General features: G+C 38.9%; 1 pseudogene; it reads left to right on the forward strand.

The window, feature by feature from the left end:
• The first annotated feature begins 3,558 nt into the window (after nt 1-3,558).
• On the forward strand, nt 3,559-21,910 carry LOC140699891 (cyclin-dependent kinase 16-like; annotated as a pseudogene).
• Nucleotides 21,911-22,323: the final 413 nt, after the last annotated feature.

Genomic DNA, 22,323 nt, shown 5'->3' on the forward strand with positions numbered 1-22,323 from the left:
TCTTAAACAGTTCTTGAATTATAGTAAATGACATAGGCAATACTCATGGTATAACTTTCAGTGGGAAAACATGTATAAAAGTGAATACAGATGCCCAGTCAAATGGAATGATGAATTCATAGGCTGAGCCTTTCTTCTGCTGAAAACACATAGCAATGAATGGGAACATAAAAGAGAAAATCAAACCAACACAATGTGCTTTACAAAAAATGTTAATATCTCTATGGACCAGAAATAGCAGAGAAGCCTAAGTTAATAAATAATGTGGAGGTGAGAGGTCACTGGAGTGTGCACATGGTGGAGAAGGTAAAGATCTTGCTTAATGTGGAAACTGGTAGAGTGAGAGGTCACACAGCAAGGACTGGAACTGGTCTCACCACTGGAAACCCAGAGCTGTGACTGGGCTCCACTCATGAAAGGAGGCTAAAAAGAGCTATGGTCCATACACAGCTGTGCATCTAGGGCAGCAACAGCAGACAGATACAGCTTTCCAGGCAAGACCTGAGCCAAGTCATTCACTAGCTTGATGTCTGAAACTGCAATAACCTAACATGTCCACATGGCAGGACTTTCAGGCAGGCTAAGTCAAAATAATTGAAAAAATTAAGAGAGTGCAGATGTGTGGGGTCAGGGGGTAGGAGAGAGCAAGGGACAAACAGATGGACAGTATCTGTCAAAACTCCTCAACTCTTCAGTTGTAACACAAAAGCAATCATAGATAATTTAAAAATGATTGGATGTATATGGCTATGTTCCAATTGAACTTTACAAACAGCCTGCAGGCTGTAAACTTCTGACATCTTCTGACATCTGTTTTAAATCAACATTCTAATACCTTAAAGAAAACTAATGAGTAGAAACAAAGCTTACAGCTATTAACAAATGAAAGATGAAACAAAAACTATAGAAAATCCAAGTAAAATTTTAATGTATTTTTATAAACATCAAAGAGATAAAGAAAAGATAATATTCAAAATAAGAACTTGAAATTATTTTAAAAGTAAACATAGATATGGTAAAAACCATATTATAAATAATAAGAAACAAAAAAATTATCACAATTTTAAGACAATTGCATTGATAATATAAACACCAGGTTGGACAGAGTCAGAAAGAGAATTAATGAACTGGAAGACATTGTGGAGAAATGCATGAAGGTTATAGCAAAAGGAGTGGGGTAGATTTTAAAAATATAAAAGACAATTTAGGAGACATAGAGTGTTGGACCAAGTGGCTCCAATATACATCTAAGAGGAATTTCAGGAAAAGCAGAGAAAGTGATGAATACATGAAAAGGTAATTGTCAAGAATTCTTAAAAACATTTAGATAGACATCAGCCTATAAATCAAAAGTTCTAAGTACAGCACAAGATAATAAATAAATAAACAAACAGATAAATAAATAATGTCATACTACATATATTAAAGCAGAGCCAAAGATGAGTAAGGATGAGAAAATTACAAAAGTCAACAAAAATCAAAGACAGATTATCTAAAACAGATTCAAACACAGATTTATCAGTGATAAGAGATGGCAGAAGAAAAAAAAATCTTCAAAATATTGATGAAAATGTGTCAGTCTACAATTCTATGTCCAGCAGACTAATCATTCAAAAATAAGAAAGAAAAATTTTTACAGTTATTTCCAGAATCAGAACTTATTACCTACCAAGCCTCACTGAGCAAATAACCAAATGAGAAGGGAAAAATAGGATACAACATTTGTGGTAGAGTCACTAAATATATTGGTAAATGTTATTATTTAAGGATTATAAAATATCAGTAATTTTTAAAAGAAAAATGATAGTAGTAAAAGTCAGGAAAAACATCAGAAGAAAGAAAAGAGTAAGTATTAGTTAGAATGTTCTAAAAGTTTCATCTTATTTGGGAAGATAAATATCATGGATAAATTTATGACATGTTTTAAAACTATACACTTTAAGAAAATATGTTAATAATTAAGATCAGCCAACAAATTAATAGTAATACTGTCTATAGCCTTCAAAATGTATTGCAGGAGTCAGGAGAGAATGTTGACAAAATTTTAAGACAACAGAAAGCCAGAAAAAAGACATAATGTAAACAGAAATGTATTTTCCATCTATAGAGCAGAGAATGTAAGAATGGACAAAAATTACAAAAATTGTAAGCATCATGGTGCCAATGGAATAATTCGTGCATGTGCAACATATACATACACTAGATAAAAACATACCAAAATATTAATCTTATGTTGTTGGACTACAGGATGACAGATGATGGAAGAAATTTTCACATGCTGAGATATGGGTAAGTCATTCTGGTTTACACATGATTTGGCTTAAAGTTTATGCTAGATACAACAGACTGTTGTGAGGCTTTCAAACATGCACTGTACATCTGCTTTAACTATTAAAGGAAAGAATGCATTCAAGAATCAAAATGGATCAGTACCGTACTGTTTTAATTACTATAGCTTTGTAGTATACTCTGAAGTCCGGGAGCATGATTCCCTTAGTTCTGTTCCACTTTCTTAAGATTGTTTTGTCTATTTGTATGCTTTTGTGTTTCCACACAAATTTTAATAATTTATTCTAGATCTGTGAAAAATGCCCTTGGTATTTTGATAGGGATTGCATTGAATCTGTAGACCGCCTTGTGTAGTATGGTCATTTTAACAATACTAATTCTTCCAATCCCAGAACATGGTATACCTTTCCACCCATTTGTGTTGTCTTCAAATTCTTTCATCAGAGTCATTATAGATATGTTCCTGTATTACCAAAAACTTGAATTTTCTGCACTGTAGCAAACTCAAGGACACCACCAGTCACTCTCAGAACAATATCTGCTAGTAGTTGCTAGCTATTACCACATGGTCTCAAGGTCTCCCCTTGTAACTATGCAACTATTTTGGACCAATCTTTGCTTAACAAATACCTTTACTTCTTGTCAGCTCCAATTCTAATTCTTGACAAACAACATATGTAATTTTGCAGTTTTTGCCTGTATAATCCTTCCCCATTTGTGGTTTGGCAGAATACAATCCAAGTGCTCCTTGACTCTTTGTCTCCCAGGATACAATCCTCAGATTGGCTCAAATAAAACTGTTCTCTGTTCCTACTACAAATTGTTTATTGATTATTTCCATTGATAAAAATAAATATATTTTCTTCTCTACATTTTTCCATGTTGTCTGATGTTCCATACTAAAAGGTTACTCATTCTAAAATCATAATAAAAAAATATTTTTAAAAAAGCTACTGGTTGCATTTGAATTAAGTTTATAACATCTTTTCTCCTCAAACAAAAATAAATAAAATCAGACATCTACAATTATAAATATAAGTGTTCCAAACAAATATAAATCAATACAAATAAATCTATGGCTGATCTTTCCTGTATATGTCTGGGCAAAGACATTATTTCAACTTGAACATATAGATAATGAATTTTAAATATTTTCAAGTCAGATACTGAAGGTGGGGGAGAGCAGAGGATACAGGGAAGTATGTGCATGAGAACATTCATGCCCAGTTCCAGTAACTTAATTACTCTGTGCTCTGTTCATGTTAAGTCATGTGGCAAGTGGAACGATTTCTACCCAAGAAAGGAATGGGAACAGAAGCCATCATGGGGCACGACGGCATCAAGAAGAGCTGCTCACAGTCAGAAGAGGCACAAGCTGACCAGGCTGGTAAACCAACTACACGTCACTGAGCTCAGGAAGCCAGGGAACTCCCTGAGGAGCCGGAGAAAGCATGGCAACAATATACATACCAAACACAGCGGATGCTCATATAAAGTGCTAAAATGAGATTCAGTTGTCTTATTAAAATGCCAGAGCCATGACACATTACTTCTCAGTCTTTCCTTATAAATAAAAATTAAGTCTGGAAGCAGAAACAGTGACAGAGCCAGAAGATGGGTGACTAAGGGCTGACAGCTTATCTGTCTTTATCAAAATAATCACACTCTTTATTCTATTTTCCTTATCATAAATAGCCAATGTCTTTGAGATATTTATTATATGGAAAATATTGGGATAAATTCTCTACATATATCATCTAATTTTCTAAATCTTCTTTAAAAATGTTGCTTCTGAAAAAAAGAATGCTCAGGCTATTTGAATCTTCGGAAATGAATTATCTAATTTGATCACTTAAAAGGGATCATTATTAGGGTACATTTATCAAGGTAGATATTAATGTAAAGTAATTGTATCCCAAATAACCTCCTATTTGACTCCCATTTACTCAAATCAATGTGTATTTATACCTATCTCATTCCACAAAGGGACATAAGGCAGTTTTATTCTATGCCTTGTTGATATGAAATGCTGCCTTCATGCTAGATGTTTCCTAGAAATGGGATTTAAATTCCAGATCACAAGATTTCCTTCCTTGTGTCACAAAACATCTCATTTTTATGAAATACAAAAACAAAAACAAAAACATTTTGGAAAAGCAAAAAATAAGAGGCATAAGTTGTTCTGATTTTTGTCAGTTTTTCAAAAGATCCCTCAGAGTTTGACAGCCTTGTCAACAGCCATTCAAGCTGCTCTCATTTTACAAGAACAGTAACATGTAATGAGACTATTTCATGATCTAAAATTTCATTTCCCTACCTTTACTGTAAGCCCCTCTGAGGCACACACCATGCTTCTGTTACTCACAGGGCAGCAGGCCTGCATTTCTTGAAGTGAGTTCCTCCGACTACAGCACCTACCAGACACACTGGGAAAAGTGCTCTGCAGTCAAGTGAGCTGGGAACTGCTGCTACCCTTTGTCCAGAGGGCCCTGGAAATTCCTTCAAGCTTATCTTAGCCCAGCAGTTCTCATACTCATTTAGCCATGAAATACCCCATTTCTAGGGCACCAAATTGTAACAGCCTATGGACAAACTTGAGAAATGCAGTGCTGAGTTCATGTAGCAGGTGCTAGTTGAGGGAACGGACCATTCAGAATAGTTCTTCTTATCCCAATATAAAGTATAAACTCTTGGGGTTAAAATCATCACCTTCTTAACCCTCTGAGGTGCTCAGAAATTGCTAAGATGCTCCTTCAATAAGCGATCATTGCTCGAGAAGACAGACGTGCAGGAGGAAGTAGTTCTCATCGGTGCTGCCTACTTGTCCTTTCCACATCCTTTTCCCAGTGGCTGTTAGTCCTCCTCCTTTAGCTCTGATTCTTGTGAGTTAGAAATGTGAGCATTTTCATGACCTTATGTAACTATAGCAAGAAAGCATGTAGATATGGAAAGTAAATGAGGTAACATTCCAAAGTGCAGCACCAACCAAAGTAAACATAAATCCCCTGTTAATGAGCTCACCATGACACTTGTTTATAAAATCATTTGTGAACTATGAAATCCTGCTTTGCAAGACTAAATTGATTAAAGTGTTAAATATTCTCTAGATACCCCAGAAATGTCCAGCACTACATCAGAGGTGGCGGTGCAGGAAGAGAGAGAGAGGGAGAGAGAGGAATTTCAGAAGGAAATCAAGATAACTGGCAAAATTTTGACGTATGATAAATACTACACATGAATTGTTGGGATTCGTATTGCTTTAAGGAATCATACTTAAATGCATAGTGATGTAGCATTACATAAACATAACACAGTTTTAATTGTTATTTTTAAAAAAACAAGGCAATCATTCCTGGACTCAATCAATGAGCACTCGTATTAGAGGCTCTAAGGAAGAGTATCTTAATGACAAGACTTCACCCTCCCTGGACAGTTGACTGTAACTTTGGGTACCCACATCACCTAGCAGATGCCTATCCAGCATCAGGCGCATAATAAATGCTTAGTGTTTAAGAACTACAGGCAAACTACATAATGTTACTACTTTGATTTAAATCCATATAAAAGCATCTGTAACTGGAATATAACAACTCCATAAATTTGATATATAGATCAGTATCTTTGGATAAACACTTTAGCACTGAGACTGTATCACTTAAAATATTTTATCATCTTTTTGGTTTCTGGGCAGCAATAACCAAGCCTCTTCTTCTCATCTAGTGAGACATGAAATGAAAATCTCACATAAACTTAGTCACTCCCTGTCTGTACTTAAAAAGATACAAAGAGGCTTAAATAGATAGGTGAGGTTTCTCAACTCTATAACAAGAAGAAGCCTCATGAAAAGAAGATAAAAGGGATGAATAAAAAAGGTGAAGGGAATTAAGAGGTACAATCTGCCAGTTATAAAATTAATAAGTCACAGGGATGTAAGGTACAGCATAGGGAATACAGTTAATAATATTGTAATAACTTTGTGTGGTATGTAATATATGAAAAAACTGACTCACTAAGTTGTGCACCTGAAACTAACATAATACTGTAGGCCAAGTGTACTTCATCAAAAGCAGGGATGGGATGAAAGGGAATTTTTCACCAAAAAAAAAATTGTAAACAATTTGCTTTTATGTATTACTTCTAATTTACAAATTCAAAGAATTTCAAACTCTCTTCAAAATGATTTGATATAAGGCTTCTCAACTAACAATAAATCATTACACATGCATGTGTTTTTTGATCAAATATGTGAAAGAAAATATTTTCTTCCCAGGCAAGTTCACGAGCCACAAGTTCCTGGGCAGGTGCACCAAGGGCGGGGTGGGGGGGAATATTTATCTTTTAACAACGACGTGACGGAAGTCTGTCCTCTCACTGAAAATGCATAAATATCAATCATGAGTTGCTTTAACACTGTACATTACCTCTCAGGTCTCTCTTTAGTTTTCTGACGTTTTTTTTGAAAATCTTCAAACTTCATCTGTGAGGTCCGAAGAAGGTCCTGGGGTTCAGGCAGTGGAAACACACACTGCTCCTTTTCCAGCATCCTAATCAGCGAGAAGCCCAGAGTGTTCATATAACTGAGAAGAATACAACAGCAGCAGTGACAAAACAATGACACACACTGTCAAATTGCTCACCAGTAAAGAACAACACAACATGACTCTGTGAAAACCGTCTGACCTCACCAAAATTGTGCAGATAATAGGAAACAAAATACAACAAAAGGCTTCTGCAATTGTCCTAGGCAGAAAGACCAAAGTAAGTAGAAATAGATTTTGCAAATTATTACATATACAGTGTCAAATAAAATTAATTCCAGTAAATCCACATATTTAGATGAGAATATTTAGAATGAAAGGTGAAATTCTGTGTTTCACATTACTTTAGCTTAATAGCACAGAAGACCTTGTGTTCCCCACTGTTCCAACCTAATCTCCAAGTGGAAGCACAGCGGTTTCAGGGTGGACTCTCAACTGTGTACACTTTCCTGTTTTCACCCTCCTCGATCAGAAAATTAGCTCATTAATTTTTATGTTTTATTATTAAAAGTATACATACCATCTAAACTGAAAAGGCAAACTCTCTCCAGCATTTCTGCACAGCTGGACCAACAGTGCCACTCCAAAAGTGAGTCTGACCGAGGCTTGTTTGTATGTAGATTAAGAAAATTTTAAAGTTAATTATTATTTCAAGTAAGCTGGAGCTTTAAAAATGCAAATACATATTATTAATTGTGTTAGCAATTGAGATGTCAAAATTAACATCCAGGCAGCTATATGTAACGCAAAATGTGTGTAGTTCTAAAGAAAAAAAGTAAAATTGTTTTGTATCTAACAAAGAAGAAGCTGTTCGCCTTTTTTCTGGCACATTTAGAGATATTAATTTTTATTTTTTTTCATTGCTCAAAATCTGGATGTGTGAAACCTAAAACATATTTCAAAACACCCACTTTAATACAAGCTTTGTTTCCTATAATATTCAATCAGTCAGGATTCTTTCCCCCATTGATAAAAAGAGCAACATCGCTTTATAATCAAGTTTGACATGACATGATAATGAATCTATTAGATTACCCATATAGTAATATATTCCATACTACTAACATATCTATATACAGAATATGCACAGTTATGATAATAAAAGTGATATATTTATAAGAAACAGGATTGTCTGTAAAATGATTTAAGCAACTGGATTCCTTTGTCTTTCCTAACTTATAAATCAGTGAAATGACTAGCAATACCTGAATCAATTAACAGAACATGTATTAAATGCCTGCTGATAGGCACACAGAGCAAAATTAATTCCGAGTGATCAGATCCATGTGGATATACAAATAGCACTAACTATATACATGTAGAACTATATAAGTATAGTTATATGTGTTTTATAGAGAAAGAATGAAATCAGGAAGACTTTGCATAGCTCTTGTGAAATTATAAAAAAATCTTGCTTCTTGCTTCATTGCTTTTATCCAGATTACTTCTTATTTATTTAAATTAATGAAATTTAACTTATTGGAGGATTAAGATATATTTACCAATGCAAAAAAACCTCTCATTCATATACAGTTATCATTCTCAGACTCTGTTTCAGATTCATTTTTATAAGTAACATTTACAAAAATGACTTGTTTCAATCCAAAAATCAGTTGTTAAAAACTATTCAAGGGCTAGCATATGTTTAGAAGAAAGTGGTTTTTTTTTTTTTTTGAAGAAATGTGATTTATCAGGTTGCCAAAGTGGAGGTTCCTATGAAAGTGTGCATCATACAAATAAACAGCATTTGAACAAATATAGCCATAAAAAATCACAAAAAAATGCATGCTGTTGATGTTCTAAGCAAGAATGTTCTCCCGAATTTTGGGAAAGCCCACTGACTGGCATTTCATAGAAGCCCGATGAAAGCCAAGTTAAGAGGAAAAATACAATGCAGAAAAGCACAGTTATCCTCACATTTATTCATGACATGAGTGCACAGAAGATACTGCATTTTCTGAATGGAAAGAGCTCACCCATAGCCTGGATGCCATCTACAGGGTCCTATGGTGTGCTCACTGCTCAGGTTTGTCCAGAAAACTGGCATTTTCCTTGTCTTTGGAGGACTGGCCATGCTTTTCCATTATTTCCAGTTCATCTCATTGTGCTCTGTGGAAAAACAAAAGCCAAGTGGTTGTTAGATAATCATGATCTTAAATACAGGAAAATTCTATATATCTTGATATTTTTATCATCTGTTTGAGGTAAAATTTGACTTAATTCATGATGCATTTTAAAATGTTTAATGCTGACCAGATCATCTCCAAATCTTCCAAATGCTATTGGCTATTAGTGATATTCCCATATAAATAATATATATTTTAATTTATTTCAGCATGCTATAAAACAGTACAGTTTTCCTCCCTTGTTTTTAGCTGTTTATAATGCTCTCTGGAATGCAAGACTTTCATTTTAAATTGGTATTCCTCTCAGAAATTAATCAAGTTAAATTTGAAAGTAATTTGATCCTAAAGGTGTTATAACATTTTTAAAGAAAAAAAAATATTTAACTATTGCAATCATTCTTTCTGCCTCTTTGTTTTGGGAAAAGTACAATTTAATTATTAAGTCATGGAACAAAAATAAAAGATTTTGATTCTGTCAAAAATTCTTTCAACACAAAAATGGCTCCAGGCTTCTTTTATTTTTAACTGTCCTATTTCACCCTTTAAAACCCAAGCTAAAAATTTGTTGTCCTAAGTTTGGTTCTTTACAGGAGAGGATCCTCTGCATTTTAACCTAAAGCAGAATATTTTATACGTTTCAAACAACACAAATTTTATTCTTAATACAGAATTTAGATGATTTTTATTTGCAGTCTTATCTCTATAATTCACAAAGATGTTTCAAAATATTTTCTACACTTTCTAAGTGTATTAAGAAGTCAGTAGACCACCATATCTTGCCTTTGAGTTTAGTCCCCAGAAGTCAAAATCCCTTCAACATTTTCTGTTGTTTGAACATAAAGGCAGCTCAGCCATAAACTGTTGTGTTGTAAATGATAGAACCTGAGAGATTTCTAACAAAGCTATTTTGTGTTTTCTATTCACTGACTGATTTGAAATGCAGGCTTTTCTGTTAATGGGATTACTTAGCAAAGACTAGCTCCTCAAAGGAAGCTTCTCTCAGCAGGAAAAGAAGATTTAATGACAGACCAATAGATCTTCTGAGGGCTTGATCCATTTGGCTTTTGGAAGGTAATACAACAAAAGGATACAGAGAAGTAAAGGAGATGATTTGGCTTCAGTATAACCTACACTAAAAAGCCTGCCTTGCCCACCTTGATCCTCATTATAACAAGTCTCTGTCCATGATAACACAGAACCTTATATTTGTTCTGTTCTGTACTTACTACAATGTCTTACTGGTGCTACACATGTATGTCTACTTCTTCTACTGACTGGAGCTTTTTGGAGAGAAGGGCTATGTCCTGTGTATCTCTGTGGTCCTAGTGACCATTATGATTCATGGTACAGTCCTGCCCTCTGTATCCACGGGGTCTGCATTTGTGGATTCAACCAAACACAGGTCCAAAATATTCAGGGCAAAAAATTCCATAAAGTTCCAAAAAGCAAACTTGAATTTTCTATGCTCCAGTAACAATTCCGATAGCATTTATGTTGTATTAGAAATTATACATACTCAAGAGGTGATTTAAAGTATACAGGAGGATGTGTGTGGGTTATATGCAAAATAGGAACAATTTTATTTAAGGGATTGAGCCTCTAGGGATTTTGGTAGCAATCCCTTGCAGATACCAAGAGATGACTGTATGTAGTTAGAAGTCATTAATTGTTTTTAAAGACAGAAAAATTGAATCAGTAATTGAATAGGAAAAAAGAAGGCCTCCATCCTTGGAGATGGGACAGGTAAGACGAGGAAAGTTAATGACATGACAATCAAAATAAGAAATATTGCTGACATAATGATATACAGATAATGCCAACTGTTTACCATCATCCTAGAGTAAAATGAGGGTCTTTATGAGGTAATTTGAAACCCAAATAGATACCTATGCATGCTTGAGACAGAACTGGTTATGTCAAACACTAAGATACAAATAGATAGATTAAAAAAATAAGAAGGCTGCGTCCAGCAATGCTACATGTGAATTCACTCATCTATACATTCATTCAACACAACGCTCTCGTGTACATGTCATTCATGTCTTATGCAGGAATATGTATGTGTAGGAAGTTACAAAAATTAGAACTAAAACTTTATGTTAACCAAATCTGCAATATTCTGCTATTCATTGCTACAGCAAGACCAGCTGTTTCTTCTTGCATGACATCTTGGTTTTTTCCTTCCAAAACATATGGTATCAAGCAAAAGTCAGTAATTTTCTACCTGTTAAAAACTCCAATTTCTCAATCTTATCAGCAACTATCAGCTATGTTAAACTAGTGCTACAAATTCATACCACAACTTAGAGGTCATCTCGATACTTTTGGCTTTGACCTTCAAAGTTAATATAATCTCAAGTGTTCTCCCCTGGTTCTTCTTTTAAAAAAAATGAATTTTAGGGATTATTTATTCATCCACCCACTCAATCAAAAGCTGACTGTTTACCAGGCATTAAACTAGGCACTGGAGATTGCAAGATAAATGCTGGGCTTCAGATTCCAGCAAAACCCACATCACAAAATATCCATTTGCACATAATACCACTCTTGTTTGCTTAAACCTTCTATAGTGATCTTCTTCCTCTGCTTTTTAAAACTGTATATAACCCTCTATGAAGAGGATGTTGGTGATCTCACTGCCATACCAGTGGTGATGAGAGTTACTTATTGAAATAGGTTCATTTTTCCTTATGGCCAAAGCTATGTGCAAAGTAGCTACACGCTAACACATTGATTACCAACACAAAGGAACTTCCAAGTTCTAAACATTTAAATAACAAACCTTCCATCTTCAAATCCCAGGCACATACCTTCTAAGTTTAAATCATTTCAGTCTCCAGGACAGGGGCTATCTTTTGGTTATTTTCTTTCTTTTCTGTTCACCCTGTCCCACACCCACCCCTGCAGAAGGTTTCTTCCAGAACATCCTTTTCTCAGGGTTTCCTGTTTGCCTGTAAATGAACTAGAGCCCTGCTGCTAAGTTGGAGGCTTTCACTGGTTAGCAAAGATTCATCCCACCCAACACCCAGACACGCTATTCACCCAAACACTGGCTGGAATGGATCCAGATTCCTGGCTGTCATCTCTGGTTTCACCAAGTATTTTGACCTCCACTGCCCTAAACTCACAGCACCTGACACTGAACCCTGATATTTCAATGCCTGAGAAAAACTGTACCTTTCCCAGGGAGGGGGTTAGGGAGCAGGGGTGGAGAGGGAGGGGAGGATGTTGAGAGGGACAGATGCACAGTTCTGTGGCCCAGTCTGTTAATGACACCCAGCAGGTGTCTCTCCTGTGCTGTTCCAGAGAACGCGGACTTAGATCCCTGAGAGTCGGTAAGTACTGCTGCATGGGCTGTCCACCTTGAGACTCATGGTGCTAGACAAACACTCTTAGAAGTTATATCGTTGACAAACTGTTTCATCTTAACAGTGATCCCCATACTATCTCCATCATGAAACATGTTTGTGTGTGAGAGACAGAAAAAGAGAAAGACAGAGACAGAGACAGAGAGAGAACATGTCAGTAACACTCCCAAGGACCCAGTGCTCTAAGGGATACAGGTGAAAACACTGTGCTGGGCCAGACTTTCACCAGTTCCTTAATTCAGTTTCTACAATGTTCATTCTATTTCTACTCTAAATCTAATCTTTAAATCTTTGCCTCTGTCCTCAAACACCGCCATGCCTCTCACTCTTAGGCTTGCCTCCTAATACTGTCCCCTTTGATGACAGTACTATACCCTCTGTCCTGGATTTCCTTCCACCCCTCTGCCGACCTCCTCAGTCTTCACTGCCCAGGCTGAAGCCCTTGTTTCCATTATAAGCCTTTGTTTTCCCTTCATATCCACACAGGCAACTACTTTGTCAACATTTCCAAGAAGCATCTTGGATCACATGAAAATCTAAAAATAAACTCAATTTTCTTCCCCTAAATATTCAGTGATCCTGATTACTGGAAACTGGAAACTAGTCACCCAGCCACAAAGCTGAGAGTCATCTGAACATCTCTCTCTACTTTGCCTCCGCATCTGATGCATCACTAAGTCTCCAGTTCACTTACTTCCCTTCATTTCCACGGCCATAACCCTTGTCCAAACTACCTCCTCTCTCAATTTGCCTTTTTGATACTGGGCTTAGTCTCCTCATAGCCATCCGTGGCTCTCTAATATAAGTCCTACAGGGCACACAGTGCCACCGCCCACGGGGACCACGAGCAAAAGGAGAGGGACCAAAACAAATCAGCGGCTCTGAGGTACCTGCCGAGGAAGCGCCCAGAGGGCGAGGCCCTGGACGGCGGGTGCCAGGGGCTGGAGGCGCGGAACCAGGAGCTGAGGGAGATGGCTGAGTAGGCGGAGAGGGAAATCCAGTATGTCAAGGGGCTGCTCATCTAAGTGTACAAGGCTTGAAGCAAGGGGACTCGGAACAGCTAGCCAGGCAGGGGCTTTGTGCGGTAGGGGGAGCTTGTCTTCCGCTCTGGCTCCCTTGTCTTTCTGGGGTTGAGGTGGGAGGGTCCATCCCGCTGTCATCCCCCTCCATCCAGCTTCCCGTCAAACCCCTCCATCCCTCCTCCCACCTCCCCCTTTCTCTGTCCCCTTTGATCCTTGTCTCCTCTCCTGTCCATTCTTAATTGGCTCCCCTCTTCTCTCCCCAGAACCAAGGCATGTTTGGCCTCAGTCAACATGTACATCCATATGTAACAGCTGAGGAACAGAGCCCCACAGGAAACCTGGGGAACAGGGGAGAGCTTGGAAACTTAGTCTCCCAAACAGGAAATGAGGCCAGGAAGCTCTGCAGAATGACGATGCATAGGAGGACAGGGGAATCATCTGGGGACTAAGCCAAGAAAAGTTCTAAGAATGGTGCCCATAGAATGTAAGGCAAACAAGCCAGGTGACCTTGGGGAACTACATTTGGGGGATGGAGCCAAAAGGTGGGCAAGTTCGCAGAGCAGGTGGATATACAGGCAGATGGGAAGGTGGGCGGGGTGGAGAACAGCCGTAATTGGTGACTGGGTGTTCATTTTAGCTCTGGGAGGAAGTCAGTGTTTTGTGAAGGTGTTGGAGGAGGGGCCGCATCAAGGTGAGGGAGGGGCAGGGACTGACCCTTTTTGGGGAATTGTGAGTGGAAATAAAATGAAGCATTTCCTCTGAAAAAAAATTTTATTGTTTAAAAATTTGTATTATTTTTGTAATATTTTGACAGAAAATTATGACAGTACCAGGAGGCTAACACACTCCCCTATTACAGCACAGCCATTAACATCAAGACATTTTTAGTATTCATACAATACCACCATCTAATCCAGACCCATTCAGATTTTCTGATTTCCCAGCCTTGATCTTTATAGCAAAAACAAAACAATTAAACAAAGCAAATAAAACAAACAAAATGGGCTTCTCTTTTCATCCTTCTGTTTCCATTCCAGGATCCAATTCAGGATCATATATTGATCTATTTGTCGTATGTTTTTAGTTACCTTTAATTAGGAATGATTTCCCTAATATTTAATTAGCTTTTATGATCTTAACATCTTTAGAGTTCTGGTCATTCATCCCATATAATTTCCTTTGATTTAGGTTTGTTTTATATTTTTTGTATGATCAGATCCAGCATATGCATTTTTGGCCAGAATACTAGAGAAGTCAACCTGTGGTCTTTTCAGTGCAGCATAACAAAGACCAATGATATTCATGTGTCTCTGACTGATGATGTTAAATTTTATCACTTGGCTAAGATGTCAGCGAGGTTACTCCACTTTAAAGTTAATTAATAACTATTTTTATTTATTAACCGATATGTGTAAGTATTTTATCAATTAATAAGTAATTAATCATTGTTTTCTGGGGCAAAACTCTGACACTATGTATAAACCCTGTTTCCTCAAGCATTTATCCACTAATTTTAGCATCTCCTGATGATCTTTCCTGAATCAATTAACATAAATAGTGATTTTCTAATCTATCATAGAAAAACTAAGCAAAGAAATGGAGGATATAAAAAATCAAATAGAAATTATAGAACTGAAAAATACACTAACCAAAATAAAAAAGCCACCAGAGAGGCCAATGATCAATATTCAGAATTACTATCTCAGGGCAAATAACGGAACTTGAAGACAGAACAGAACAGTGAAAATAACCCAAACTGAACAACAGAGAGAAAATAGACTGAAAGAAGTTAATAGAATCACAGGGAACCACCTGTAGAAAAATAACAAAAAATTTAACATTTGTATCAGCAGAGTCCCAAAAGGAAAAGGGAAAAATGTGGGACTGAAATAGTTTTCAAAGAAATAATAGACATAAATTTATAGGTACAAGGAGCTGTGTGGACCCCAAACAGAAATACATATCAAGACACAACAGAAATAAAGTTCTGAGAACTACAGATAAAGGGAAACTCTCAAAAGTAGTAAAAGAGAAAAGGTAAACTAATTACAAGGAGGAACAGTAGCTATCTCAATTGAAACTACGGAACCCAGAAGGAAGTGGCACACTTTTAAAGCAATGAAAGAAAAAATATATATTACTCCAGATTTCTACATCCAGCAAGGCTGTCCTTCCAGAATAAAGGTGAAACAAGACATTCTCAGATGAATGAAAACTAAGTAATTTTGTTGCCAATAGAGCTGCTCTTAAAAATTCCCAAAAGAAGTTCTTCAGGCAGAAGAGAAATGACACCAGAAGGAAACTTGAAATACCATGAATGAAGAAGGAATCATAAAAGGAGTAAATATGGAATGCAACACAAATAATATTACATTTCTTCTGATACTGGGACTTAAGAAGCATCACACCTTCTGCTTTCACTCTCTTAGGATCTTGAGGCCTCCAAGTTTTGCAGAAATTCACACTAGCTTTCTAGAAGAGGAGAGGCCTCCTTGGAGCACACACGGTGATGGCGTCAACTTCTAGGTACATTGAGTAGGTTGTTTTGGGTGTTTCATTTCCATTCAAGCCACAGAAGTGACCCTAGGCAAGACCAGGAGGAAAATCACCAACATTTTAAAACCACAGAATAGAGAAGTAATAAATCTTTGTTGTTTTAAGCCTGTTTCAAATAATTCTTAAGAAAATAAAGATAAGCCAGAGATTTCATGAGAATATTTCCAAAACACATATCTGATAAAGAACTTATATCCAAAACATATAAAAACACTGATAATTCAGTAAGAAACCACTCAGCCCAGTAAAGAGATGGGGGATATTTTTCTGTCAACACTTCAACATAGAAAATAAATGAATGTCAAAATATATATGAAAAGGTGGGTAAAATCATTAGTCATGGAAATTAATTGCTACTTAGTAATAAAGTGAAATCAACTACTGACACATACAATAACATAGAGGAATCTCAAAAAGTGCAGAGTTAAACAAGCTAGACACAAAGAGTATGTATTACATAATTCCAGTTATATAAAATTTGAAAACAGACAAGATTAATATATGATAATGAAAACCAGAACAGCGGTTTTTCTCTCTGGGTGCAAGGCAGTAACTGGGAAAAGAGAGAGGCGAACAGTTTTTGTTGTAGAAATGCTGTGTGTCTTAATTAAGGTGGTGGTTACATAGGTGTATACATTTGTCAAACCCGTCACACTTTAAACTTACCAACTGTGTTTTTTCAGTAAAGGTAAATCACAGCCCCCAAAAAAGAGAAATGGAAAAAATAAAGGATAAAACAAACTGAAAATGTTAATATAAATTATGAGCAAATACATAATTTTTCTAAAAATATAAAGTACTTACAAAAACTGAAATCAAAGTTTGTTATTTATAAAGACAATCTTCTAAAACAAAGCATTATTCAGTCAGTCCTTGAGCAATGTGGATTTTAACTGCATGAGTCCACTTATTCAGGGATTTTTTTCAGTATTAAATCCTACATTACCAAATGACCTGAGGTTGCTTGAGTCTACCAAAGCGGGACCACATATGTGGAGGAACCGAGTATATGGAGGGCCAACTCTGAGTTACACACAGACTTTTGGCTGCAAGGATGATTAGTGCCCCTAACTCCTGCATTATTCGAGGGTTAATTATAATCAACTTTTGAGTTGTGAGCATATGTTTGTGAAAAAAAATTACCCATTGTAAAACTCTTCCTGCTACTCTAATGGGAGGAACAGTGCACAGTGCATAGATACTTACAAGCTAACTACAGAAATTTCTCCCTGACACTAATGTTCAAATAAATTTATCTCTTGTTTGATAACAGTGAGGAAACTTCCAGAAAGTATTGAGTGTTTTCCAGGGGTTGGTGTTTCTATTGATAGTGAATTGTAGTGTATTTATTTATATATGTGTGTGTGTGTATATATACGTGTATATATATATATATATATATATATACACACACACACACACACACACACTTTTATATCCTGTATTTTCATGATGTTTAGATGGAAACGCCAATGTAGGATCGCTGGGATCAATTTCAGTACTGTCATGAACATATATTCCACTTGCTCAATATCTCTCTGAAGAAAGATTTTTTCTTACAATAGAAGTTTTGTTTAGCCAGTCACCATTTCCTTATTTCTCTTGATGATTTCAGTGATATCAAAAAATGCTTTATTAAGAAGGACCAACTTTGTTCAATTATAAATTATGGCACAATATATAATTCTGTGTCCATCACAAGACATAATGATTCAGATTTAAGATTATCTTACAATACTGAAATAATTGTATTATGTTAAGGAAACCTATTTGGCTGAATCAAAATTTATGTGACGTTAAGGACTGTAAAAAGCCAGCCAAGAAGTCTCAGTGGATTACTGAATTCATACATGTTGAGGAGGATAATACCGTATCTGTGAATTCTGGTCATTAAAAATGTGTTTGCCTAGTGCTTCCAGGGCCACTGAAGGAGAAAAAACCCTGGAGGAACAATGAGTGGGTTTTTATTAGAAAAATGCCCCTTGGAATAATTGCCAAAGTGTTCACAGTAGCTGGGGAGAACACTCTGCAGGTCACCAGATGGAGAATGCAGAGATGAAAGACACTTTGGATGCTGTCAGCCCTTCACACCCACTATTTATACTTTGCTTTCCCTTCCTGCACTTCGCACAGCCACTCAGGGTGCTAGTGACAAGACTTATTTCAAGCATGGAATAACCAATTCAATAAGTCCTCACAATTTAACAAGCAACTCACATGCGGACCACACCCTTCCCCTTCATTCTACCAGTACCAGGCAATTATTAACTCTCTATTTACAATGGTTCCCAAATTTTGCATACATCAGTATCACCTAGGGGACTTGTTAAAACACAGATTGTGGGACTGCACCTGAAGAGTTTCTGATTCTATAGGTGGGACTCAGGAATTTGCCTTTATAACAAGTTACTAGGTGCTGTATTGCTACTGGTATAGGGACCACACTTCGAGAACCATTGTAATATTTCATTCCTTTGACATCATTCCAGTTCTCTTCTGGGAAGAGTATGTCAATCTTTCAAGAAGATTAGCAGTGAGGGAAAAGAAGCTGAGGAAATAATAGTCTGTTTTACATCCAGAAATGAAGTGGAATATAATTAAATAAATCTAGCAGGAAGTAGGCTCAAGAGAAGGGCTTGTTAGAATTGAGATGTTTGTAGGAATTGGAGATAGAAATTCTGAAGAGGCAGAAGAGAGAGGAAAGAGGAAGTTTATTCACATTTCCCTTCCTTGTGTGTAGCTGGCTCTGAGGGCCACGAGCAGAAATACCTAGTGGAAACGGTGATGGAACATTTTCAGAGAAGTTCCCAGGGCTTCTACATAGGGAACTTGTCATCCTTGAACACCACGTGTAAGGAGCTGCACACAGAAATTCTCTGTCTACTTCAGCTTAAGATAAAAAGTAATAAATTTATTTTCTAGCTTGCCAGTCACTCTAGTGATAAACTAACAGGTAATTAATTTGTTAGCGAGTACTTCTTTCCATTATTTACTTCAACTTGAAAATGTTTTCTGTGAAACATGCCAATGGGAAATCATAAAATATTGCATTGTAATCTTGTTGATGTTCTAATTAACCAACGCAGGACAGTAGTTACCAGGCATTTCCCCCAAATCTCAGTGAGTCTGCCCTTTGAACTTGGAGTGAGGCTTGGCAAAGCAGTTACAAAATAAAAGGAATTAATGTCATTTAATAACACAGTGACTGAGTATTAGGCATTGAATGGGGAAGAAGGAAAATGAGTCAAGATCAGAAGTATTCAGAAACTAGAAGGCCAAGATTGGGTGCAGGTAATATGCAGAAATAAAAAGTAAATAAATAATTCTGGGAGTCAGTTTCAGGTAAGCTGGAGAAAACATGTTCCACCCTGTCTGTACCACTGAGTGCAGCTCTGAGACAGAATGCACAGAGCAGCTGTTAGAAGACTCTGCAAACTGAGTAACAGCAGGACAACTGGAAAGAAGACCAGAATTTAAAGTACCACCAAATCTCTGGTAAAGTTACCCTGTTTTTTATCCTGTGGTCCTGTCACCTCTTGGTCACAAAAGTAAGCAGCACAGAATAACTACGGCCCTGTTCTTCTGAATACAGAACCTGAAAGAAGTACTCCAGGGACATGAAGTGTACTGGGGAGGTTACGATGAGGGGAGACCTCATGAAAGAAATCTCAGTAAATTTTTAAATAATCTTATTTAAAATTTAATCCCAAACTTTGTGTGCATGTCTGGACCTGATACTAATCAGTATAATAAAGACTTGTTAAACCTGATTATCAGAAAGACTTCTGGTCAGACCCAGCCGGCCGCTGGACGTGCACTTGTGGGACAGATCTGAATAGCTCTGCAAAAGCGTTGAAATTAAATTGACATTCAACCCAGAGCCAAAGAAGACGGGCTGAAACCTGTGGCCTGAATTTAACCACATAAATTTCCTGCCAAAACAAACATACCAACTTTATTCAAAGGATTAAAAAAAAAACCTCCGTGTATGAAAGCATGATATAGCAGTCCAAAATTCCTCAGCATATGAAGAAACAGGAGACTCTCAATTCTTACGGGAAAAGACGATTAAGAAACATCAACATTGACATGACAAAGTTATTAGAATTACCTGGCAAAGATTTTAAAATAGTAAGTTATTTAAAATATTCTAACGAGAAATTGCAAGCACTCCTAAAATTAATAGGTTGGAGCACTCAGAAATGAGGTATAAAGAAGGATCAGAAGGGGGTCCGCCGCGTCTCCGCCAACGGTCGGCCCTGAACCGCGCGCCGCCGGGAGCTCTCGGACTCGAGCCGGCGCCGAGGAGCCCGGGGCCGCTGCCCGCAGCGGCCGAGCGCAGGGCCGGCTGAGCGGGACGCCGCCGCCACCGCCGCCTCCTCCTCCTCAGCAGGCGGCGGCCCGGGCCGGCAGCCACGCCTAAGACCCCTGGGACGTGCGCCTGCGGCGAACAGGAGGGGAAGGAGGGGAAGGAGGTCGCGCGGCCTCAGCCCGTCCTGCCGGCCCCGCGGCGCTGAGGTGGCTCGCGCGCCCCCGCCGGGCGCCGCGGATCGGCTGAAGAAGATCAAAAGGCGGCTGTCAGTGACACTCCGAGGGGGCCGAGGTGTAGACAAGACCAGTGGTGCCCCTGAACAGACAGGCCTGGGTGAGAGCGGCGGCGGTGACCGGGGAGAGGCCCCCACACGTGCTGCCCCTGGGGAGCCCCGCTCTGGACGCGGCCCGCCCAGCTCCGCACCAGAGGTTGTACACGGGGACTGGAAGGTGGGGTCGGCGGGGAGAGGGGGCAGGCTTCCGCCGCGCCCTCGCGGGAGGGGCAGGCACCAGGGAGGGTGCGCATGCGCAACTCCCCCCCCCACTCCCGTGCAAGATCTCCACGGAAGATGTCAACAAGCGCCCATCACTAGCAGCCCCCATCCGGCTGCCCGATGGCTCCCTTGAGAAGTTGACCCCAATATCCCCGTCTTTGACAAGCCCCTCGGCTGCCGCCTCCGCCGTGTCAGCCTGCCTGAGATCGACTTTGGGAAACTGGAGACCTACATCAAGTTGGACAAGCTGGGACAGGGTACATATGCCACCGTCTGCAAAGGCAAAAGCAAGCTCACAGACAACCTTGTGGCGCCCAGGGAGATCAGACTGAACACAAAGAGGGGGCGCCCTACACCGCCATGTGGGAAGCGTCCCTGCTCAAGGAACTCAAACACGCCAGCATCATCCCACTACACATTATCCTCAGAGAGGTCGCTCACACTTGTGTTTTGACTACCTGGACAAGGACCTGACGCAGTACCTGGATGGCTGTGGGAACGTCATCAACATGCACAATGCAAAACTCTTCCTGTTCCAGCTGATCCGTGGCCTAGGCTGCTGCCACCGGCAGAAGGTGCTACACCGAGACTTCAAGCCCCAGAACCTGCTCATCAACGAGAGAGGAGAGCTCAAGCTGGCCGACATCGGCCTGGCCCGGTCCGAGTCAGTTCCAATGAGGATCTACTCCAATTAGGTTGTAATGCTGTGTACCAGCCCCCAACATCCTGCTCGGGTCCACGGACTACTCCTCTCAGATTGGCATGTCGGGTGTGGGCTGCATCTTCTATGAGATGGCCACGGGCCAGCCCCTCTTCCTGGGCTCCACGGTGGAGGAACAGCTGCACCTCATCTTCCGCGTCTTGGGAGCCCCAACTGAGGAGACGTGGCCAGGCATCCTGTCCAGTGAAGAGTTCAAGACATACTGCTATCCCCAGTCCCCTTGTCCTTGCTGTAGACTTGACAGTGGCGGGGCTGACCTCCTCACCAAGCTGCTGCAGCTTGAAGTTCGCAATTGGATCTCCGCAGAGGATGCCATGAAACTTCTTTTCTTGCTCAGTCTGTGGAAGCGCATCCACAAACTTCCTGACACTACTTCCATATTTGCACTAAAGGAGGTCCAGCTACAAAAGGAGGCCAGGCTTCAGTCTTCATCAATGCCTGCCTAAGGCAGGCCAGCTTTCTGGGTGATGGGCACCGAGTTCTAAGCCACAGACTGAGGCCCCAGCAGGCAGCAGCTGGAGGGATGCCACACCCCTCACAGGGCAGCCCCCAGCTGCATCCTTCCTGCTTGCTGCCTGCCTACCTGCCTGACGCATGCTCACCTTCCCATGTGTCCCCTGCTGCCTGTGCATACACCTGACCATTGGCCTGTCAGCCCACCCATTGGCCAGTCTGCTGAGTGCTAACAAAGCTCTCATCACTCCTTAAATTAAAAAGAAAATCAAAAGGAAATATTTGAACTGAAAAATTTAATAACTGAAGTATAAAACTCACTAAATGAGCTCAAAAGCATAAAGTGCATAACAGATGAACTTGTCAGTGAAACTGAAAATAGATCAATAGAAATTATTTAACCTGGAAAAAGATATTTAAGACAAATTAACACAGCCAGAGGAAC

Source organism: Vicugna pacos, chromosome 11 (genome assembly GCF_048564905.1).
Source record: "Vicugna pacos chromosome 11, VicPac4, whole genome shotgun sequence".
NCBI classification, from domain to species: Eukaryota; Metazoa; Chordata; class Mammalia; order Artiodactyla; family Camelidae; genus Vicugna; species Vicugna pacos.